This window comes from Girardinichthys multiradiatus, chromosome 7 (assembly GCF_021462225.1).
Source record: "Girardinichthys multiradiatus isolate DD_20200921_A chromosome 7, DD_fGirMul_XY1, whole genome shotgun sequence".
Classification (NCBI taxonomy): domain Eukaryota; kingdom Metazoa; phylum Chordata; class Actinopteri; order Cyprinodontiformes; family Goodeidae; genus Girardinichthys; species Girardinichthys multiradiatus.
The window spans coordinates 44,134,720-44,160,642 of NC_061800.1; the positions used below are offsets into that span (position 1 = coordinate 44,134,720).

Consider the following 25,923-nt stretch of genomic DNA (forward strand, 5'->3'; position numbering starts at 1 on the left):
GTCCATAACTTAAAACATAAAAAAACATTGCTGCTCTGTGAGCTAGAAGAAAGAAAAATGTAACAGTATGTTTAACACTCAATGACATCACCTCTGTATTGTTGTGGTTTCTGTCTGATACTGTGGGTAGCTTATTGGTGTTCGCTTGCTCAAATAACTATAAAAAGGAAGGAGCAAAGGTTGCATTATTGAGGCAACTCAACCATTCTCAGTACATAATTAGCCTTATTTGCTTGGTACTGCATGTATTAGACCGGTTAGCAGTAAGACATGTGACAGTGGATGGATGTTTATTTCCACACAGCCATATGTGGTGCAGCAACTTCAGCAGATGACACAAACGGCAGGGGATTAGCTAGGTGCACCATTTCAGATGTGAGCTACTCTAATTAAATAAAGAAACTGGTAAGGCTGTTATCTTATCGTGACGTTTTTCTCAATTATACCCCCCCCCCCCCCCTTCCTGTGTCCCCTCCCTGTTTGTCTCATTTTTTTATTACGACTTAATTTGTTTCCAGTTTTGACCCTTGTCATTCTTTAAATCTGGGAAAATATTTGAGCAATAATAATGCTGTTTTCCTTGATGTTTTGTGTCAAAGCACTGAGGCCCCAATTTAGATAGCAACTCCACATGGGCCCCACCCCTTCCTGCTCCATTCTTCTTAACCCTGAAGCACTTAACTAACTTTCACAGGCTGATAAAAAAAATAATTGCTGCCCCAAGGGTGGGCGACTCCAAATACATTAGTAGCACAAAGAGGAGAGCTGGGATCACATTACACTGACTTCTGACACTACAGTCTACAGCCTGGAAAGAGTCAAAAAATATATCTGGTCAGCCATCAGGTACACAGACACAGAGAAATAAGCATGTCAGTGTGCATGCACTCACCTGAGTGTGCAATCACATGAGGAGATAGCATCAGTGCAGAGCCAATAAAAGGAATGCTCTCAGTTTGTTTCTTTGTCACTGTTTGAGGCTGATCTTCTTGTGTTTCTATCTGTGTGCCAGAGGACCTCATCTGCTGCCATGCTTCACTGCAGAACAATAAGACTGGGGTGGAGGATGCAGGTTCACTGTTGGTAGGAGTGAAAGGAGAAGTCAGTAGCGCATGACTGCTGGAGAGCACTCCGAGTGGAAGCAGATAGGTGAAGGACACCAGACTTCAACCAAGCTGCTGATCAGATGGTATCAGAAGACTTAGATTGTGTGGTGAGTTAGATCTACACTCACCGGCCACTTTGTTAGGTACATCTCATTCTACTCCCTTAAAATTTGACCTTGTGGCCAGTCCATGTTTCTGCACTACGTAATCCAACTATCACTATCTCCGTATTTAAATATATTTAACATTAGGACTGATTGAAGATCTCACAATAATAAAATAGCACAACATTTCTCTTGTTAATGTGTTCATCTAAAGTTTGGATTGCAGGCAATTACTATATATGTATCCATTTAAAAGTACATGCTATCACTTTTTTCATTACTGTTGCACTTTAATTGAAAGGTCAAGAGTAAGTCTATGAGTGCTACTTGTACTGAATTAAATTAAGCTTTTAGAGTTCGAGCAGCTCTCAAATCATTTTGTAAAATCCGCTGAAGAGGCCAAATTCAAAGGGGGCAATCACCAAGCCGCAACAATGGACCTCTTTCTGTTATTTTATCTGTCTTTAACAGAACAAAACAAGCAGACAAGACAAAATGGAAAGCAACCCAGATAAAGGTTTAGGTCAGCACACGAAAATCTTTCGATATCTTAAAAGGAAGGAACTAGCAATTCAGTGAAATTACATGTACATTTGGTTTCACCTGTACAGCTTTTAACAAAATGACTTTTCTCTCACGCCTCTAAGACTCCTCCAATTCTGTAAATGCACTTTGGAAAGACAGCCCAGCTGCAGCTGAAATTGGCATTTGGACTTTGCAATGACGACAAAGTCCTGCTTTTTTTCTTTTACCTTTCCAGGACTTCCACAGTCATTTGTGAGTCCATTCTAGAAAGGTGAACCAGAAAAAGGACACTTAAGCTGCCAATTGACACTCCAAATACGAACAGCTCCACTGCATTTCAATGGTACACAATGTTGTGAGCCTATTCTAGCTAAGTTAATGCCTTCAGTAGGGATTTTAAACACTATAGACAAGACTGATGCTGAATCTCATTTCATCTTTTCCTTACGCCTTGTACTTACACTTTTTGCATTCCTGTTTGGGAAAATATTGTGTCGAGTGAGGAAGAATTGGCAGCCCTTAAAAACAGAGATTTTTCAGGCTGACACTTAGGGACTAATGGGTCTGATTTTAAATACATACACATTTATTTTCTTTGTTAAATTGAGTTCTAATAAAAATTATAATGACCGATACATCCTTTAATATACCAATCCTGCAGAGTCATGAAAAGGTAATATTATATTTCTCTGATATTAGCTTCTCTTCATTGGCTCCGTTAAATTCAAACTAAATTCAAAGTTTATCTTCTGATAGATAGAACTCTGAATGCAACTCTTTACTATGTTAAAAATCGAGAAATTTTCTCTGACATTCCAAGTTTATGGTGGCTCCTACCATATGTTGATTTCCTGAAATACACATTTTATTAACTAGTATTCTAGGATCTTCTGAGTCTGACAGTATTGTATCATAACTAATTCAGACAGCTTTATTAGTGCCAAAATTTAGGGCCTTCAGCCAGCCTTCAAAACATTTTTTTGATAATAAAAATGATGTATACATATAAATGGAAAAAAATATTAGAAAAAACTATAAAAAACGACTGTAGTATGCATGTTCAGCAACCTTATAATAAAGGGAACAAAGTACTTGACTGGAGTGAGTCAGGCTGGCTGTGCATTTTCCCTGCTTTTTCAGCCCCCTGTTTCTTCCAAATAAAAAAAGATCACCATCTAAACTGTTTTTAACCTTCTTTGACCTTTTTGGTTGAAACTGAAAGTTTTGTGTGTGACTGGATTTTACTGTGAATCAGTGGACATATTTGTTGTGTAATTTACCTTAAAATGACATTTGCTGGAAATTTATGTTATATGAAAAAATTGCAAAGAACAAACTCAGACAAAACACCCTATAAAAAACTCAGCTGCAACACTGGAAGTGATCAGCAACCAAAGTTAAGGTCAGAATTTGCTGTAAACAGCTTGGATCCATCCTGCCTTGAATCAAAGATTCGGAGTTAGGGTGCTGGTTGTGTTATTGTATGGGAAATGTTTTCTCTGCAGACTTTGTGTGTCTACCTCCTAATGGGTCATTCCAGCAGGATAATGCACCATGGCACAAAGCTCACATACAGGTCCTTCTCAAAATATTAGCATATTGTGATAAAGTTCATTATTTTCCATAATGTCATGATGAAAATTTAACATTCATATATTTTAGATTCATTGCACACTAACTGAAATATTTCAGGTCTTTTATTGTCTTAATACAGATGATTTTGGCATACAGCTCATGAAAACCCAAAATTCCTATCTCACAAAATTAGCATATCATTAAAAGGGTCTCTAAACGAGCTATGAACCTAATCATCTGAATCAACGAGTTAACTCTAAACACCTGCAAAAGATTCCGGAGGCCTTTAAAACTCCCAGCCTGGTTCATCACTCAAAACCCCAATCATGGGTAAGACTGCCGACCTGACTGCTGTCCAGAAGGCCACTATTGACACCCTCAAGCAAGAGGGTAAGACACAGAAAGACATTTCTGAACGAATAGGCTGTTCCCAGAGTGCTGTATCAAGGCACCTCAGTGGGAAGTCTGTGGGAAGGAAAAAGTGTGGCAGAAAACGCTGCACAATGAGAAGAGGTGACCGGACCCTGTGGAAGATTGTGGAGAAGGGCCGATTCCAGACCTTGGGGGACCTGCGGAAGCAGTGGACTGAGTCTGGAGTAGAAACATCCAGAGCCACCGTGCACAGGCGTGTGCAGGAAATGGGCTACAGGTGCCGCATTCCCCAGAAGCGCCTGACCTGGGCTACAGAAAAGCAGCACTGGACTGTTGCTCAGTGGTCCAAAGTACTTTTTTCGGATCAAAGCAAATTCTGCATGTCATTCGGAAATCAAGGTGCCAGAGTCTGGAGGAAGACTGGGGAGAAGGAAATGCCAAAATGCCAGAAGTCCAGTGTCAAGTACCCACAGTCAGTGATGGTCTGGGGTGCCGTGTCAGCTGCAGGTGTTGGTCCACTGTGTTTTATCAAGGGCAGGGTCAATGCAGCTAGCTATCAGGAGATTTTGGAGCACTTCATGCTTCCATCTGGTGAAAAGCTTTATGGAGATGAAGATTTCATTTTTCAGCATGACCTGGCACCTGCTCACAGTGCCAAAACCACTGGTAAATGGTTTACTGACCATGGTATCACTGTGCTCAATTGGCCTGCCAACTCTCCTGACCTGAACCCCATAGAGAATCTGTGGGATATTGTGAAGAGAACGTTGAGACACTCAAGACCCAACACTCTGGATGAGCTAAAGGCCGCTATCGAAGCATCCTGGGCCTCCATAAGACCTCAGCAGTGCCGCAGGCTGATTGCCTCCATGCCACGCCGCATTGAAGCAGTCATTTCTGCAAAAGGATTCCCGACCAAGTATTGAGTGCATGACTGTACATGATTATTTGAAGGTTGACGTTTTTTGTATTAAAAACACTTTTCTTTTATTGGTTGGATAAAATATGCTAATTTTGTGAGATAGGAATTTTGGGTTTTCATGAGCTGTATGCCACAATCATCTGTATTAAGACCATAAAAGATCTGAAATATTTCAGTTAGTGTGCAATGAATCTAAAATATATGAATGTTAAATTTTCATCATGACATTATGGAAAATAATTAACTTTATCACAATATGCTAATATTTTGAGAAGGACCTGTACTCTCAAACTGGTTTCCTGAACATGCCAATGGATTTAATGTACTGCAGTGGCCTCCACAGTCACCAGATCTCAATCTAACAGAATATGTTTATGATGTGCATCATAGATATGCAGCTGAGAAATATGCAGCAACTTTGTAATGCTATTATTATTATGGACCACAATCTCTAAGGAATGTCTTACACCTTGTTAAATTTATTGCATGAGAAATTAAGGCAGTTCAGAAGGTAACACTGTGGTGTAACAGGAAATATCAAGATATTCAGATTCTTGTACTTTGTTCTGGGATAAATTTATGCATAACATTGTTTCTCATTTAGAAATGTAAAGTGGTGAATAACTGGATTAAATTCCAGATTGATTATTATACCTTTTAAAACATTACAACAGACCAAAATGACCTTACTGTGTTTTTTTTTTTTTTCCTTTTTAGAATTTGGGTCTGGACTACATTGTTAGCCAGCTCATGTTATTTTTTCTGTCTGAACCATCATAACCAAATGTAGTGTTGACCCAAGCTCATGGTTAATTACTTGATTAGATTAATTACCTCTCAGCCAATGCTGACACAACCAGCTTCCCCCCTCTCCTGGCTGGGTGGAGACAGGAAGGAGGAGGTGGGAGGGGTGAGGCAAAGGAAAGCAGAACCAAAGCGTAGCACTTTTCTTTGCCTTGCAAAAGGTTTATTGGTTTATTTTTAGAAGGGCTGATGAGGTGGGATAGGTCCAAGGGGAGTTGGACAGGTTAACATCACACTAACAAGAAATGTCAAGGCAATGCCCCCATGTCCACACTCAGCAACCCCGATTCCACTCATTAGTCTTCACTAAGAATTTCCCCTGAACTTCTTTATTCACCTTAATGTTCTCCTGTTTCTCTGGGGGATGTCTCTGCAAACAGCTTTCATTTACTACAGACACTAAACTGAGAAAAGACACTGCAAGCATTAAAGTGCCCCCCAAGGACATGAGAAATGTGCTTTCACGTAGAATTTGGCTAAAACTCGCTCATTGATCTCCTCCAACCAAAGCTGCAGATGGTACAATTATAACATTTCTCTTAAAAGCTGTTTATTTTAGATTGAACATTTATCTGCTAGTGTAAAATAAGTAAATTTTAAACATTTGTCCAGAGTGCTGTTTTATTATAAACCAATAAGTTTTGCCACCATCTGGGACTTTACACGTTTTTGTCCCAGATAATTAAAATGACACACCAATACTCTGCTTGTGGATGGCTATTTACCAAGAATTCTTTGAGATTCTTCTGCATAGATTCGACTTGAGACTGCATATGGAGTGCATTGGCTTACAATCAATGCATATTATGCAACACGCCCCCCCAATGCAGGCACTTGACAAACTAATTGTCACTAGTTTGTTTATAAAGTGTTTCGAGTTTTGCTCCGACGTGTTTGCTTTAGAGGAAAACACAAGCCATCAGAGGCAGATGGATTTAATTTCTGGGAGGCTTAAATATTTGAGAAACATTCTGTGCTGGCAGATGTCAATGATTGAATGAACAGATGATATTCCTAGATGTTGGTAGGCACCCACCGGAAAGGTCATAGTGGACAGTAATGATCACTTATGATGGTTATTTATTTAATAAAAATATGCCATATTGTGCACAAATACATCAAAATAACACATTTTTACTTTTATCATTAAGAAATACTTATTTTTCTTTTTTTTTTTAGGGTCATTGATTCTATGCAAAAAAGTTTGTTGAAACATAGAAAGTATCCTTAAAAAAGACGGTGTTCTGATGACTCAGCAAATTTGTTACATCAGGGTTGCCATGGGTGTGCCATCATGTGCACATCAGCAGCACTGACAGTCAGAATATTTCTACATAAACTATAGGCCTAAAATTTTATAATACACTATTTTTAGGCTATAAAGAGTAAGTGTGATTGATATAATTTGACAGAGTGAAGACAGGCTGACAACTGCCTGCACTGTGCAAAACCAACAAGACAGTAAGATCTTCTGAGAGTGCACTCTCATGTGTATCTGAGTGAAATGTAGGACATGGTAATATGGGTTGATGGTTACCACTGAAGGAACAGAGAATAATCCATAAATTTAATGTGTTTCACTTATCTGAGACTTGGTTGCAAAAGTAGCAGGTCCAGAAGGGAAACCCGGAACCCTAGTCATGCTCTCCATCTTCTCCTGGGGCCAATTCCCATAAGAAAAATACTTTTTTATTTTTTTATTTTTTTAAAATCCTAATTCAGTTCTTGAGTTTTACGTAGTAAGACATAAGAAACATAATTTGGTCCTTACCAGGCTTTACACAAAAGAGATTCCACACAGGCAATATTCACACTACCGGTCAAAAGTTTTAGATACACTTTCTCACTTAATGGGTCTCTTTATTTTCATGGCTATTTAAATTGTAGATTCTAACTAAAGGCAAAAAACACTTTAAATGAGCACACATGGAATTATGTAGTAAACAAAAAGTGTGAAATAACTTTATTAGATTCTTCAAAATAGCCACCCTTTGCTTTGATGACTGCTTTGCTCTCTTATTCTCTGCATGAGGTGGTCACCAGAAATGGTTTTCCAAAGAGTCTTGAAAGAACTTCCCAGAGATTTATTGAGAGACAACCAAAGATTAATATTTCAGTCATCACAACAGAGGGCAGCTACTTTAAGGAATATAAAACATATTTAAAGTTATTTTACAATTACAAAACTGTAAACAATTGTTTACAGTTTTGATGCAGTCAGTGAGAATCTACGTTTATTGTAAATAGTCATAAACATAAAGAAAACCATTAAATGAGAAAGGCGTTCTAAAACTTTCACCAGTAGTGTTTATAAAAAATATAAATTAAAAACTGAAAAAAAGGTGTCTAAATACCTCATAATTTAACAGTTTGTAGAACCAACTTTGCAGCAACTAGCAAGTACTTGTCTCACTTTAAATGTCTCTCATTAGTATGGAGGAGTTTTGGTTTACACTTTTCTATAAGACTCCTTCATTGCATCTATGACCCAGTTTGTGCCAGCCTTCACCTGTTGAAAAGATAACCTTACATTTGATTCAAGAATAATTTAATATACAGAGGAGTTCATAGTTTACTCAGTGCCTGCAGGTTGTCCAGTTCCTATGGATGCAAAACAAAGCCTATATCATCACATCATTACTTCATTAAGATGCAGCGTTGCAAATCTGATTTGTGCTACTATATTTGTTTTTTAGAGAGAAGAGATTGTTCTTCCTAAACCCTTCCAAAAGAGCCACACTGGTTTATTATTTTCCCTTTTAGCAAAACAATTAAACATCTAACATGCTACTTGAGCCCTGTGGAGTCTGAGATTGAGGTGATTGTTGTTTTTATTCATTTTTCAGAGCATTCCATTTTACCTTGGAGTCAGACGCTTTTCCACTGTCTGATTCTGGTCATTTCAATGCAGACGTAAACAGAGCTACAAGAGGAGCTGCATGGGGAGACTGTATGATTCCAATAAAAAATTTAGTCAAATTGATTTTTATTACAGGGCATCAAATAAGTTGAGTTTGGTACCCTAATCTGTCATTTTTAAATAAATTTAAACTAAAACAGTGTGAATTTGATGGATTGTCTACAAATATTTGTTTTATTTTTCTTTTATTTGCTGAAATTGGATGGTGTGCATTAATAAACCTTTTGAACAACACAAATATAAATGCACCCAATCACAGCCAAGGCTGATTTCCATTGTGTTCCCCCTGTCAGATGGTATAGGCTGAATGACCTAAAATTAATAAAGGAAAAAAAAAACAAGGGAAGAAAACATCAAGATAAAATACATCATATCAAAATTTGAAAATGTCAGGCTTGTTGTTAAATTCCATATTTAAATTACACAATGTCACAATTTTATATAGTATCCAAGTGTCCTATAAAAATTAAACCTACATTTACACAGGTGTGTATCTGCATACATTTACACAACTGTGTTTCTATGTTGTCCTAAATGTTTTCCATTTGTGAATAATCTTTTTCTCTGAGGATTAATGGACTTCAAGTATTTTGGAAATGGGCTCATAGGCTTTCCCAGATTGATGAGCAGAAACAACTGTTTCCACATGCATGTGATGCCACCTTGGCACTGAGACACACCAAAATGCTTCAGATCAGCAAAAACCTAAACACCTGTTTTTATAGAGGTGGTCAGAATAGTTATGATCCATCAATGAAGTGTTTTGATTAGCAGCTTCAGGCTGCAACTATTCCTCTTAAATCCTAATTTAGATTAAGAACCTAAAGATCATGATCATGTTATTATGCCCTCATATTTAAAACCTTGGAATTTTAAAGAGGGTATGCTTTTTTCAAATTACTGAATGTTTACAGGAATCAGATGGGGTGCCTCTTACCAGAACCAACTCCCCTGACTTCTTTGATGTGAAGAGGCAGCAGAAGAGGGTTTGTGACATAGGCGCTATTATCTAGGATTTTGTTTTTCAGTCATGCTCTACATATCAGGCTTGGCATGTTTATGAAGAAAATTGAGCCTATATAACATAATCACCTTTAAAAAAAGTAGAATTCTGTAAGTACCCAGTATTCATTTTTGTTGGCAGTGAAATATCCGAACAACTAAAACTCAGACATGAAACAAATTGAGATCTCTGTGTCAGTTGTGACCTACAGTATTTATCATGCTAATGTGCCATCCATCTGTCTGAGCCATCTGTGTCCTGTTACTCACTAAAGACTGGGTTAAACTACAAAGTGTCCCAAATGGGTGTTGATTGAGTCAAAGAGTTGAGCGACTCCTGATTAAATGGGATTTTAGCTATACAAATGGGTGTGCTTGGGGGGGTGCCTGGGACAGCCCCAGCTCAGTGTCTGGACATTCAGTCATGCCTGGTTGGATAAGGCAATTACGCTTTGGTTTTTACTTTATCCCTGCCATTTGTCCCCTCCAGGGACAAGCAGTATCTTCCTGCTTGTCTCTGGTTATTGACCTGTCAGCCCCTCTCAGGAGAGCTCAATTCATAAATGGTCCCTTTGAATTCACCTTGTCCTCAAAGCATGGTCACCCCTTCAACACATTCCTCCTCATCTCTGTCCTCCTTCCCACAGCCATTCTCACACCTTGTGTCAGATCTCATCTTTGTCATCCGGTAGCACATCCCTTTGTCTGCTCTCTTGCTGTTCTTCCTCAATAAAGGCTTCTCCCAAGCACTACTTAGACGAACTTGGATTTTAAATTACCATCATGCAGGTACGACAGCAAAAAACTGATTAACTAGGAAACAATATCTCATTCTACATACATTGCTCTAAAAAAAGGATTTATCATCTGACACATTCTGTTTTTGTGGGTTTTTTTGGCACAATTAAATGGTTCAGATTATTAAACTTTAATATCAGAGATAACCAGAGTCAATACAAGTTATTTTCAATTCAAAATTTAATTAAACAGAAAGTAAAAGCTATCTAAACCATTTTCAAATCATGAATTATCTTTTCGGAAAGCAGAGTTAAATTTCAATAGCCACACCCAGGCCTGATAACTACAAGACCTGGAGATCCAAGAAATCATTTTCACATAACCTGAAAGACAGCATGAAGTAGGATATAAATTCTCCAAAACCTCCACATCATGTCCTGATCTAAAGGAATTAAAGAAAATGTGAAAAACAATGTCAGGGATATCAATCAGTATGGAAAGGGTTAAAATCAATTTCTAAGACTCTGAGACTCCAATGACCCACAGTGAGAACTATTATCCATACATGTCCATACTACCACCGTAGGTAGTGGTAGTAGGAAGTGTGATGATGTGGAACTGCTTTACTGCCTTGGGACCTGCACACATTGCTGTAATGATAGAACCATTAATTCTGTTATCTGCCAGAAAATCCTGTAAGACAATGTTGGGCCATCAGTTCATGACTTTAAGGCCAAATGTACTTGAGTTATGCAGCAGGGCCAAGTCCACCTCTGAATGACCCTGAATGATTTTTGACTGGCCAAGTTGGGACTTTAATCTGATTGAGATGCTGTGGCATGACTTTAAGCAGGTCATTCATACTTAAAAAAACTCAAATGTATTGCTAGCAAGGTTCAACCATTTATTAGACTTAGGGGGGTATTACATTTTCAGTTGTTTAGACAGATTTGTTTCCTGTACTTGTCAAAAAGTCACTTACTTTTTATGTATGTATGACTGTTATTGCTCTTTCAAGTTTCATATTTGATGAAGGTGTGAGTGCTACATCCAGAAAAAAACTCCTCTTATGGCATTCCGCCTTTTGGCTTCCACTAAATGTTAACTCAAAGTGGCCACAATTATAGAAATAACAGCTTTAATCGAACATAATACAGAATCGTGATGGATTGCCAAAGGACTTTAGTCAGTTATAGTTGCTTATATCACTGCTAATATGCTGGGTGTAGCTAATTGTTGGATGTATTTCATTTTTGCAGGCCGAGTACAATGGTTCTGGGTTCTGTCTAACAAAGAACAGCAATGGGAGATATAGAAAGAAAAAGTCATGATAGTCTGCTTTGACTTCAAAAAGCTGGTGGGTTTTAGAAGATCAAAACAAAGCAATGAAAACCTTAAATCCTATTTTCTAACATGGCTCCTTTAGAATTTTAAACATGTAAAGATCTGCAGACTCAGAAGAATCCCATCAAAGAGAGCAACATACAGCTAACTCATTTTATCTAATTAAAATCATTGAACATTTCAAAGATTCTCTTTATAGTGTTGTACATTTTTTGAAATATTACAAAACCCCCTTCTGACAAAGAATCCATGTCATTTTTATGTTCATTTAATTACAAAATTTGTATCAAAATACAGAAACACTGTCAAAAAAAGTCCATTTGTACAGCTTCCATAGGGAGTGAACAACAGCTAGGTGCTGCTGATAAAAGGCATTTTGTGTGAGCTTTTCTAAAAAAGGACGAGTTTAGGCAGTTTGTAAGTCTAGAACATGTTTGCGTTACCTAAGGCAGAAAGGTTTGTGTCAATGCTAACGCAGAAATACATCAAGAATGACATTAGAAAAGCAACTGTTGCCACCCAACAATCTCAGAAAGCTTATGAATTAATTTCCAAACCATGAAGTCCATCAATCTTTAGAATAAAAGGATTTCTTACAAGTGAAAACATTTAGAACAGCTGCTAATTTCCCCAGGAGTGGAAATCTCATGAGTGGACTTTCCAGCTTATTTAAACCATAAAATGTTTAGAGAAATCACAAAAACGCAAGATTGTTCCGAAACTCGACTGGCCTTAGTTAACATGACAGGGAAAACAGAAAATCAGTGAAGAAGTGTAGCCTGTGTGGAAGGGTTGAAGAAGAAAGCCTCTTCCCTTTAATGCAATAATGGCATAGGTTTGCAAAGGTTGTTCCTGAATGAATCTCAAGATTTCAGGTGAAGCCAAAGCAGGGGTGTTTGCTCAGTACCTTGCATGCAGAAAACAAAACTCAACATATTATTACAAACACCTTATGTCAACTGTCAGGTAAAATTGTGGAAGAATGATTATTTGGTCTTGTTCTGCAGCCGCAGGACCTGGGCACCTTGCAGTCCTTGAGTGGACCACACACTTCTCTGTATGCTAAAGTTGTGTATAGTCAAATGTGAGGCTGTCTGTCTCAGAAGCCTGACCCAAACTGCGTCATCCACCGGTAAGATCCCAAACATAGCAGCAAATCTACCACAGAATTAGTGAAAAAGAAACAAGGTGTTGGAATGGGCCAGGCAAAGTTCAGAACTCAGTCTGATTGAAATACTATGGATGTACATAAAGAGAACTGGGCAGAAAAAAAAAAAATGTCCACACACTTTAATTACTTAAAGCAACATCGGAAAGGTTTCTCTACAACAATTTGTCATACAAGAAATGACTATTAAAAGTTATTGCTGCTAAAATGATAAAATGGACTGAATTTATACAGCTAAAGGTAGTTCTACAACAAGGCCTCCACAAAGCTGAATGAGTTGCTGATGAGGGAATTGAGCCATTTGATTTAATTGTTTTGGAGCAGGGATACATCCAGAGGTGACAGGATAGTGGCTCTCCAGGACTGGATTTGGGCATGTCTCTTATTGGGTGGCCATAGTTTTGAGTCACTGGTTACATATTTTACATTGGTGTATCCAGCCTAGCAAATGTTAGTAGACCTAACACAGACATTATATAGATCCATAATTGCATGCAGTCATACTTAAAGACCTTAAATTGAAACATAAATATTTTAAATGTGCAAGTTTAGTTTAGTTTGGCCTATAAGGCGATTTCTGTTTCTTCTGTTCAAAAGCTCAAACAACTCAGACATGTGAATCTGATAAAATATAATGTAAGGAATATGATTATTAATTAATTAATATTCATCAAGAATCTTAATTTAAAATAATAATTTGAAAAATATTAATTTCTTAACCAAAAATCATCACTTACGAATAGAAATCAGAGATAACCTCTGGTGTTGTGATTATGGGCTCAAAGCTCTTTAATAATTACAAATTATTAACCAAAACCACAAACTGTCACTGTTTATTCAACCAATTCACCGAAGGTGGGGGAACTTCGACCTTATTTTGACAGATAAATCATTCTTGCACGAAATAAATACAAACGCTTCTCTTAAGTATATATATGAAGATTTATTGAAGCCAAATAATCCTGATATGCGGTTATTCTGGTCCAAAAACCTTCACCTAACTAACAAGCACTATTCTACTCAAAGGGGATAAAAATTACTACCTAACAATAATAATAAATGAAAAATATATGCGCATTTAGTGTCTATGAAGATCAAACCAGCAGTTTATGGACAAAATGTGTAATTTGGGTTAAATGGAAAGAAATCCTCCTGTCGTGTTGATGTCTCGATTGCTGCGATCAGCTGATAAAACGGTGGGGCCACAACCCTTTAGCCACAACCAACTGATCGACCCAAATCTCGACAAAGGGTCATAAACTCTGAGGCGGGAACTCAGTGGAAAATCTCCAGCAACTGGAACAAAGAGTGGTCGGGCGAGGCCCAGACCGCAGCTGCCTTGAATGAAAAACTTTTAAAAGTCCAACTTCTAACTCCTGGCTGATTTGGGATCAGCTGGGCAAACATTAACCACGCACAATTCAGCAGCGCTTGCGCAGCAAATAAAAATACAGCTTGTTGCATTCAATCAGTATTGAATGCAACAAGTTAATACCTTAGATTAACTACTGGTGATCCTACGTCACCTTAACTGCCTCATCCTGACCTCTAAATGCACCTATCCGGTTTACAATGAAAAGAACGAAATTACTTTGAAGTTGATTTCTTATCTCCACCGGTTGAGGATGGGATCAGGTCTGAAGAAAAAGGAGGGGAGGGGAACCACGCATCCGTGATCAAATTAAAGAGGAAAAAAAAAAAAAACGGTAATTTCTCACCCGTCCAGGAGGGTAAAAGATGATGAACCGTTTAGTCAACTGCATACACAAGGAGGAAACTCTTATTCCTTGGACATAGAACCTCTGTAGGGTTATTACCTGCGCCGAGTGTGGCGCGGTCTTCGATCGGCAAATAAATCCTCTGATCTTCTCGTACCAGACAGATTTCCAGCTTTCAAGCTCTTCCGGGAATGGCCTTGTGGAGCAAAAGTTTGCCTGTGAGCTTGTTTCTCCAGATATGCGCCCCCTATACGCTGTCCTGTTAGACAGGTGGGAAAGGGCCCCGAAACTCTTCATCTCAGCCGGTTTATACTCCCAGTGATGTCAGAGCTGCGACGTCTGTTGAGCTGCATGCGTCAAAATGTGCGACCAAAATGGATGGCCCCAACAATAACATGATACATGTTTAATTTGTGAGTAAGAGATCTCAAACTCCAGTCCTGCAAGTTTTAGATGTGCCTCTGCTCCAATACACCTGAATCTAATGGCTGAATTACCTCATCAGCGTGCGGTGAAGTTCTCCATAGTCTTGCTAATGAACTAATTATTTTATCAATTATTCAGGGCTGTTGAAGGAGAAACATATCTTAAACTAGGAGGATACTGGCCTCTCATTTCGCAGCTCAAAAGCAGTTCAACAACTATGAAATTGAAATTGGTGTGCAATGAATATTACAGCCTTCAGTTTCCTAGTTCTCAACACGTATGTCAGATTTTGGAGCAACACATTCTCAGTACACTCCAACTGCATCGTGAACATTCACAATTAGGGAATTCAATAATGCAGAACTGCTGTCCAACCCGGGGAAATAATCCATGGGTGACACAGGACTCGCAGCAGGAAGGAGATTCTGGATGTTTGTGATGAAAACATTCGGTTAAAGTTGCATCATGTTTAGAGGTGTAGAATTCCTTTTAAATTACAATTTGTCACCATTCACAGGTGTTTGAAGTGTTTCTTTCTAATTATTATTTCTGAGTTTATTATTGTTAGTTGTTCATAATTGCCATTAGGGTATTGCTATGTAAATTCATTTATTTGTGTTTGGGTTCTTTTTTAGTACTATTATAATTATTTCCTATGTTTTTTGATCTATGCATTTTAGTTATTATTTTATGTTATTTTCAGGCTTTTCTGCATCTGTTGTGTAGATCCTTGTCTTTGTGTTAATTAGTCTCCCTCCCTCAGTTCCCCTGCTCTCACTCCTGTTTAGCTCACCTGGTTCCTTTTTCATTTCTACCCCCGCCTCAGTATTGAAGCTCCTGTTTTTTCAGAGTTCCTTGCTGGATTCTTTTGTTACTCTGCCTATGATTCACGTCCTGCTCTTCTAGTGATTATCCCTGTAACTTGTTCTGCTATTTATCCTTAAACAATTTTCTTGCCTCAGTCAATCTCCACACTTGGTCCTTCACTAACCAACAAATGTGACAGAACTGTAAAGTTGTTGCCATAGAAAAAAAAAAGGTGTCGTGCTTTCTTCACCTGTATAGAAATCTGTTTTCAAGCAGAATTATTTTTCACATCTCTGTTTCATGGATTGAGATTTTCTCGTGAACGGAAAATACTCATCACCCGCAAGAGGCTATACATGTTTTTGGAGGGCAGCAGATCTCTTATCCTTTCCAGCCTTCTGGTGGTTAAAAGCTTTATTCCTCTCTGAACTTTAGCAGCTCCCTCACAGTCTATGTTTTTACAAGATCAATAGAATCTCATGCCTTGAAGTAACTTAGGCATCTGTGCAATTATTTACCTCTGCATCAACATCATCTAAGTCTGAGGCCATGGCTATTAAATAGAAAGTGTCTTGATAAAGTGAACTAAAATTATAAATATATTTTTTACAAAAAGCTTCATTAACAGCGCTGAATCTAAAATCCCAGTTTAAAATGACTTTAAGATTTTACAGGGAGTTAGAGAGGCCAACACAGGGGAAACAGGATCTCTTTTTGGTGGTTCCAGTCACCTCTTTGGCTACTACACTGGAACTTAATGGAAAGATTTTCAGTTTGGGATAGGAAGCTCCTGAATTAGTTAATTTTCCAGATGTGTTATAGGTCCTGGCAGTGGCACTGAACCGTATGGCAGCTGTAGCCAATAAACTAAGAATCTTATCTGTGGCTGTCAGGGGAAAGGTATAAACGCTAGATAAAAAAAATAAAAAATGACATACTTTAGTTGGAATTTATTTCTATTTCAGTATTTTTATGACCTACTTGCAAACCAATTATTTTTTGTTTCTCTTTAGCATAAAGAACAACCTTGGTGAAATGACTTGGTGAAACAGAAAGACTGGGGGACTTTTTAGTAGCAATTCTGCTACCAAAGAAGGTCCCGTACAGATATCTGTGATATCTATAAAATCCTATACATGTATAAAATCCTATGCCTGTATAAAACGTGTTATGTGCAGTTCTAACAAAAAAGACTTAGTTGTATTTGGCAGTTTTAAATGTGTGTTTAAAAATTTTTTTCCAGATTAAGAAATTCAAATACATGCTGATATCCTGTTAAAAAACTGTTAATGTTTTGTAGGTTGTGTTTAATTAATAAAATAAAAAAAACTATTTGTGTGTTGTGTATTAACAGAATAGTAAGCAGCCAATTACATGCATGCTCAGTATGAGGGATTGCTGCAAAGTAAATGACACAATGCAAGCGACTATCCACTGTCGCTACATGCTCATCCAGGAGGAGTGAATGCTGCAAGTCATTGACCTGATGAAATCAGCTGGGTTTCCTTAGATTAAAACTTTTTGACCACTTTCAATTATAAACTGAATCCGACTGCACTGTTTGAAAGTTAGGATCAATTGGAATGTATGTACCTGACCTGAAATCTGTATGATTTGATTTAATTGACTTTGTAAAGTGCTTTTAGATGACATGTGTTGGCATTATATAAATAATCTGAATTGAATCAATCTATCTATCTATGTCACTCTCATAGTATCACATTTTAGTAGCTGTAGACCTAACCAAGTCATTTTCTCATTTTTTTATATAGTTTTGTTCATGTTTGTATGCCTCTTTGTCTCAAGATGTCATGTGTTTTGTCCATCTTCCTTTTGAAGCCTTAAATATCACAGACATACACACAGACAAAATGTATTCTTACCCACATTCTCACCACATTTATATCAATCCAACACACCAATACCCTCTTGATGGGATTCGGCTTTTTTATCATCATGGACTTTGTGATGACGTTCTGCTTGTGGTTTGCGGGCAGCAGGACTACAGCCAAAAACAGTTTGTTTTTTTCTTTTTTTTTGAAGGCCGAGGCTTAGCTTTATTATGTATTCATGGAAATGTATTATAATGTGGAAAAAAATCTAAAATATGTCATCATTAATAAATTAGAATATGTGTTCTGATGTCAGATTAAAAGTACTTTTTAAAAATAACCTTTAAGGAGGTATGAAGGACACTTCTCATTAAGTCTTTTCTGTACGATTTTTGTTATTGCGCTAAAGCAATATTGAATCTTAAATATATACTTTCATTACTTGTAAGCATATTCCCTTGGAAGACCCTACCAGGAGCTAAAGCTCCAGACAACATAGCCCTTAGGATCATAGAGATACACAAACCCTCCACCATGTTAAGGTGGCGATTCAACAGAAGGGCAGATGAAAACAAACATTTATATTCTGCACAACTTAGAAACAAGAAGATTCTTTCCATTGAGTCACTTGAGTTGGAGCAGAGATATATCTGAAACTTGCATGACCTGCATGGACCTAACCATATTGTAGTTTATGATGCATATTTATTCTTGAAAATATTCAAAATATAAATCTTTCACAATGTCAAAAACAAATGTTGTGTTCCAGCACTGTCACATTGACTGTTTCCTGAAATACGGTATAAGCCTGCATGCAGTGTTCTGAAAACAAGCCCTCAAACTCCTCAAAACTGACACTGAACGGCTTGAAGATGTCAAAGTCAACAAGGAGTCATAATGAACAAAAATACAGTCATGAAGTTGCAACAGGATTGACATAAATCAATAAGGCATGGGAAAACAAAGATGTGAGAAACACAAAATGTGCAGCGAGACAGAGAACATATTCGTGAAGAGACAGAAGAGTAGAAGTTGGTAAGCGAAGAAGGCGACAGGGGAACAAACCAGGTTGGCTTCATTTCTGTGACAATAAAAAATTCATAGCACCTTCACTGGCTGCCAGCCTGAATCAAAGGATGATATGCATTGCTGAAGGGCCTTGCAGGAATGAAATCAATTTATCTCCGATTTCACAAGAGGGGTTAAAAATATCCGCATCACTTATTTATGTCTATATCGTCCCGTGACATCCAGAGAGAGAGGTGACAGTTCTGCTGCTGGGAGCTATACTGTTTCTCCACCCCTTTAAGGATGCTAATTCACTCAGACGCTTGCTAAAAGGGTTCAAACATGACACACGTGCATGGCTTCTTGCCTCTGATGCAATTAGCAAAGAGGCTTCACGCTCGTAGAGATGACAAAGTTTGAATCAGCATTCGGTTCATGCACATGAAACACATTTTTTATGTTCAGAGTCATATTTTACCTAAATACTATCAGATCTGGCTGTCACTTAATATTTGTGCTTCTCTAAGAAAGATAACATGATTCATGTTTTTTAGATTTCTATATATGCATTAAAATTTATTTCAAAGTTTTAGCATATTAGTTATATTTTATTTACAAGTATTTTTGTCGGTTTTTAGAAGACTACATATGTAGGTTGATGTTTAGAGTGGGGGAACTTTTGCCCATGTTCTCATGTTATATCTACAAACTTCAGTGTATTGTGTTGTATTGCTCCAGGAGAGCTTTGACCAGATAACATTTACAGCCAGATGTTGATAGGCTTAAAATTCAATGATTTATTGTTTGGTTATCTTTTTCAGAGTGCTTCAAGCAAGGGTAACAATTAACCAAAAGTTCCAAACATAAATATCTCCAAAAAACAAAACAAATACCAATACAAGAATATGTACCCTGAAGTTCCTCAAAACACAACACAAGGCTTGAAATGACTTAAGGCCACAAAGAGTCCGCTGCTGCAGACAGCATCAACACTTAACCAAAAGAGAGAAAACAAACTGACAAGTCAGTTCTAAACCCCACTAGCAGATACAGACAAGCTAGTACCACTCTTACAAAGTATTACAACAAGGCAAAGCCTCCAAAAACATCAAAAGGATAAACCACCCAAGAATGGAGCGGGAGATCGACATACGGATCAGTGCGGCCGCCGCAGTAATGGGGGCACTGTGCCATTCCGTTGTGGTGAAGAGAGAGGTGAGCCGACAGCGAAGCTCTCGATTTACTGGTCGGTCTACGTTCCTACCCTCACCTATGGCCTCCTCCCGTCCCACTGGGAGGAGGCCCAGGGGACGGCCCAGGACACGCTGGAGGGCTATGTCTCTAGGCTAGCCTGGGAACGCCTTGGGCTCCCCCCGGAGGAGCTGGAGGAGGTGTCTAGGGAGAGGGACCTCTGGGTGCCTCTGCAGAGTTTGCTGCCCCCGTGACCCGGTCCCGGATAAAGCGGAAGACGACGAGTGCGAGTACGAGTATCGGTATTTTATGTGACTGACCAACACAAAGTAGGGCATATTTGTAAAGCGGAAGGAAAAATTATACATGCTTTTAACATTATTTCCAAATGAAAATCTGAGAGGTTAACTCTGCATTTAAATTCAGATTTTTATTTAACATCATAAAAAATCTAATTCTAATTTAATTCTAAGTAAAGATCAATCTCTGAAAACCTCAGAGGGCATTAGTGAACAAACTACATAATGAACAACAAGGAACAAAGCAGACTGATCACAGATAAAGTTGTGGGGAAGATGAAATCACGGTTTGAGCATGTGCTATGCATCCTCGGAAATGAAAAAATCTACCAAGACATGTCTGTCCACCTAAACCGATAGACAGGGTAATTAATTAAACAGACAAGAGGTCCATGGTAACTCTGTGAGAGCTATGTAGATCCACAGCTCAGGTGGGAGAATTGACAGGAAAACTATCAGTTGTAAACTCTATGAATTCGACCTTTCTGGAACAGTGTCACTAGAAAACCAATTGTTGAAAGATGCTATGAGAAGTTCCATTAAAGTTAATAAAGGGTGCAGCACAGAAGAAAAAATGAAGATGGCATGGAAAAAAAAAAGAGGCCAAACATCTAATTTATTATGCAAAACACCTTGTTGGGGGAAGACTATCCCTTAAAGCATCCTCTCTTTTGTGAACTACATCGTAAAGCAAGTCCATTGGGTATGATTGCTTTTGCAAGGCACTATTTGTTTAGTGACCATAGCCTGCATACAAATTTTCTTAAAACAATGTTGAGGATAAGTTATAAATGAAAAACAGACATGTTCAGAGGCCAATTTCAAACAAAAGATCTTCTGCTCCTACTGCTGTCGGTTCAATGGATTCTACTTAAAGTTACCTTTTAAAGTTATTGACACTGTGTTCTGCTATAACCCTCTGCTGGACACCTTTGGACAAGCAGAGGAGTGAAGCCTATAAGTTGATGAGCTCTCCTGTGCCCTCACTTCTAAGTGATTGTAAGATAATAGGGCCTTCCCCTCTACCACATGCTGTAAGATAACCACCACATGTTAGGTCATTAGTAAAAGTGAGTCTCAGATAAAGGATCTCCTTTGTTATCTGATGCCCTCATCAGATAAGAAATCCTTTATCTGTTAGAATGAGAGAGTGTACCTGATGCGAGTGAGTCTTGCATGCTAACCACAGAACTCTAGATTCATCATTCAGCTCTGATCACATTAGGCCAGAATCCGATTACTATGCTAGTCCTAATATAAGATACCCCTTGATTCAACACAATTTTGTAGAATAATTTCTGAAACACAGTTGCATAAATGTTATCGTTTGTGCAAGAGGAAAATAAAGATTTCAAACTAAAAGTGGAGAAATCATTAAAAAGCTCCTTTCAGAATATGCTGTCAGGCCACACATTTAGAGATGATCTGCTTTGATACAGTATAGTGGGTTAAAATTATCCCACTTTTGTTGCACCTCTGAACTGGCAAGGGAGGTTGACCCTGAGCTGAGTGTACAAGCAGGTTTGAAGCAGGAGGAAGTGCAAGCAGCACTCCATTCTAACCGTGGATCCCACTGTCACTTCCTGGTTCTGTGATGCTTGCTTCAGTTATTCAAGGACACGTAGGTCATGCTGGGAGGGCTGAGTTGAAAAAAGTCAGAGGTGGCTTAAAAATTTGCTTTTCTCCTCAGCTGTGGAAATTCATGTCAAATAGCCTTAAGAAAATGAGCTTCTAATGTCAAAAACTTGACTTTCAGAATTGATTTATTTACTTGTTACAATGTTTTTGTACTGGCTTCTAAAACTACCCAAATTCTTTGAAGTGAAGACAACAGAATAGTAATGTACTAATCATTCATTATGAGTGCCTGTTGTGAGAAAATGTGCTTACAAGGAGGCATCCCAAATCATATGTTCTGGACATCTTGTAGTTTTGGAAATAATTGGCAAATATTTTCCAGATCTTATTCTATATTTTGAATCACCAAATTTACCACCATAGGACAGAGCAAAACTGCTTCTACTCATGATCAATGGTTTAAAGATCTTATGTCCCTTTTAAGCCTCAGAACGATTGACTGTTGCGTGACTAACTTTTGTTGGGTGTGGGTTCTTTGACTGGAATATTTCACAAACCCAGATTTCAACCTCTAGGGCTATGAAGGAAGGTTTCATTTATATTTTGAACCTTTCCTCATATTTAGAGTTTCCTTATATCAGGAAGGGGTTGGGAAAGTGGATGCACACTCATCTTCCACCTTGATTAAGTTGCAAACAGTTGACACATATGACCTTGTTGTTCAGTTTGATCAGTTGTAACAATGGCCAGTTTATGTTGTAATACAGAACAGTTTTCATAACTGCTAATAACTGCTGTATGATGGCCCACAGGTCTCAGGCCTGTGTCCTTAAAAGCTACAGTATGTCTAATCTGCCAATTATATCACACTCTAATGTGTGCATTGTTTTATTTCACTTTCAAGTTTGTTGGTTAGTTTAAAATCTGTGTTGTGAGAAGCTTCTGGTGCAGTGTCAGATGTTTTCGTGAAACTCATCTCTTGAACGTTTTATGCTGGAAAGTGCTTGTAATATTGGCCTAGAAAGAAGAATCTTTAGAGGATTATTGAGGCACAGTTTCTGGAGTTAATGATGAAACATCTTAATTATACAGTTTTAAGAATTAAAGCTATAAAGACAAATAGTATCTCGCCTGAAAAAATCAGATGGATATTAAACGGACTTCGGATTGTATTGGACATTCTGACTCTCTGCATTGATTGCTGTACTGGAGTCTCACTTTATCTTCTTGTTGATTAAACTTCAAATATGAAAACGAGAATTCTCAGGTTTAAAATAATCAAATCACTTCATCTTGAGTAATACTTTCACTGCTAAAATGTCCTGAAAAGAATGGAATGCAATCTTTTCCTAAAGTGATGAAACATCTTGTGATGAAAACCAGCCTGTGATGGCATGTAATCTACCTGTTTCTACCAAAGTTACACTCTATGGTATTTCAATCATTGATATTCTGGAATTTGAGAAGAAAAACTATTTGAAAAGGAAGAAAAAAAAAAAACTTTAAACCTTTAACAGTTAAATTTGTAAGAATAGGGACAAAATAGGGTGAGGAGAGAGGGAAGTCATGCAGCACAGGTGGCCGTGGCCGGGACTCTAACCAGGGGACAGCAGCGTTTGAGGAGCCTCTGTATGTACATGGGCCGCATGCTCTACCTCTGTGCCTTTGCAGTGCCCATGCATTGTATATTCTGTTGGGACCCACCACCATGAGTTATAACGTGAAAGGCCAGTACAAACTTTCCTGGAACTTTCAAAATAAATTGCATTAACCTACTTCCGGCACAGCCAGAAAACGGGTAACTGCGGACTTCCTGTGACATCACTGGCCAAATAAAAGCACCCCATTTTCAACGGTCCGATCTCTCCACACCAGTGATAATCGGGACAGGAGCAGGCCCAGCGCGCTGATGTCTCTTTGCTGGCAAAAAGACATAACTCTTCAACTGGATCCAAGAGTGTCATAAGATCACGTGATCATATGCACCAGTTAAATACGAGTGAATAACTGTTTGTATACCCAGTATTCATTCATAAAAAGGGGAAATTAAGGTATAAGCATTGCCTGACTTTCTCTCTGAGGTCTGCAGAAGCAAACAGGGTTCCAGAGAAGCGGTCTCCCAGTCTGGAAGGAAGACAGCAGAGACCGCATCACCGTAGTTACGGTAACATGCAGTGTGGATGGCGGACACAATGAGCCGTCTTTCATCCACAGCTATGGAGGTTAGCTGGAAGCTAACCCTTTGTTCACAGAGCTTCCCCACCTTCAACCCCCCCACAGCTAAGGAGGTTAGCTGTAGCTAACCATTGTTCACTGTGGAGGCTTTCTTCAAACTTCGCCGCCCCAGACAGCTTTTCCTCAGCATGGATTAGGTTTGGGCAGAACAGAACAATAATAGAAAGATTTAGATTGAAATGATCTAAACGTTTTTCATTTTATGAAGTTTGGTTTGTTTGTGTTGAACTCAGCTATCTTGGTGCTAGCAGGCTATCTGCAGCACACGTGATCAGGTTGTGTTCTTTGTTTGTGTGTTTTTAAAGTTGAGACAAACTTTATTTAAAGGGTGATTTTAATCAGAAGGTTGATCATAACGCGCCGTCTGTGCTTATGCATTTTAAATCTTTTATTAACCCTGGTATTTCAAAGGTGTGTGTTTGATTCTGGTGCTAAGCTATCAGCTTCTTTTGTTAACTCAACTGCTAACCGGTAAGAACACATGCTTGCTACTAAAGAGTATTTAACAGAAAGGTTGTTAGTTTTCAAGCTAGTAAATAATAGTCCCTAAACATTATTTTACTAAATCTGATAACTAAATAAACACCATTAAGCCCCATTTCTCCAGAAAGATTTGGCTCTTTTCCAAAATATTCCCTTAATAATATTTATTTAAATATTATTTTAATAAATAAAGGCAGCTAATGAGACCCTGCTGAGAATTAGGCAGAAGGTTGGTTTTATTCTTAAAACATTATTTTATTAAAATAATATTTTATCTGATCTTGCATTGTGAATGGTTGTCTAAAGGTATGCTGCACTTCATTTTCAATATTCTTCAAGATAATCCTTGGTTCTCAAACATAAACATTGCATGGTAATGTTGCATCACTCTTTCGGTCATGGTTTTCAATCATCTTTAATCAACTTGTTTAAATTGTACATAGCCCATTAGTTTTCTCTATTCTTTAATTCTGCTTGGTAGTTTTGTTGGATTGTTTTAGCATAGTAAAGAGTTTGTTGATTGAAATATGTTTGACTTTGAGTTGACTTATTTTTGTTAATAATTTCTTGTATTTTAAGAAATTGTGTGAATTCATTCCATATATGTTCAGAGTTTATGCTGTCCAATAATGTCAGAGCTCGTCTCACACCTTTCTATTTTGTCTTAATACCATTGCCTTACTGGGCTGGTATTCACAGGACAACCCTTAACAGACCGAAATATTATTTGATATAATATTAAAATATTAAATATTAAATAATATTCTCAGATTCATAATCCCAACAATTCTGACATATTTCTTATGAAACATGCATCATCTTCATCAGCAGTGCTGAGGTCTAGCAGCTCATGTTTTGGATCAGATTACACAAGTGTACTTTCACTTCCCACATGCATGAGTGAGCCTTGACTCTATCACTATCACCTTTGACCAATTCATGCTTTTCAGCCTTAACTTGAATCAGCAGTCATTTAAAAAAATTAGGCAAAATTAGGACTTTGCAGTTATGTTCCTACTTCCACCTAAAAGATGATAGATTGTCTTTACAACATGGAGCCCAGTCATGTTCTGAATGTGCATCAACAGGCATTAGAAGTTTGAGTTCACTACCTTGCCGGTAAGGTTTAAGGTGCTTTGTGACAGTAGGGATACTGCAATTGTTAAAAAAAAAAAACAAAGTAAGTGTGGTAGTCCCTGAGGCTACGACACAAGTGGCAATTTGGTGTAAAACACAGTTATACAGTCGTGGAAAGTTGACCCACAGCTTTAAAAACTGTCCTTCAGGATCTAACAGACACTCACCGGGTTAGGTGTTTTACTATCATTGAGGTACTGGACTTGTTCAACAAAACTGTGGTCTGCAACCTGAAATGTGCACGTGGGTTTTATCAAAACCCATTGGTTTTCAACTGGGCCACTTTGGCATCTGTAGTATTTACTTCATGCCTAATTTGTAGTAGAATATATATTTAGTTTTATTCATTAAATTTGTACATTTGTCCTTTTTGGCTTTTACTTCTTCCCTGGAAGATTTACACATGTTCTGTGTTCCAAAGCACAGCTATGTGGGTTGTAGGAAAGGGAGAATAATCACAGCTAGCCTAAATGTTCAGCAAACTCACAACAGAACTGCCAGGTATTATGAAAACCCAAAATGCATACCCTTTATCAAGTTCTGTCAAGAGTTGGTTATGCTGTCTGCACGTCTTCCTCTGGGTCTCTTGAGCTTCTTTTAACTGCTGAACTGCTACTTGCAGTTTGAGA

General features: G+C 38.0%; 1 long non-coding RNA gene across 1 annotated transcript in view; it reads right to left on the reverse strand.

Annotated features, from left to right (window-relative positions):
• Positions 1 to 915: 915 nt before the first annotated feature.
• The window catches only part of LOC124871054, a 42,395-nt gene continuing 17,387 nt past the window's right edge, over positions 916 to 25,923 (reverse strand). Inside the window, exon 3 of the long non-coding RNA XR_007038936.1 lies at positions 916 to 1,077. This is a non-coding gene — a long non-coding RNA (uncharacterized LOC124871054). The remainder of the gene's footprint in view (positions 1,078 to 25,923) is intronic.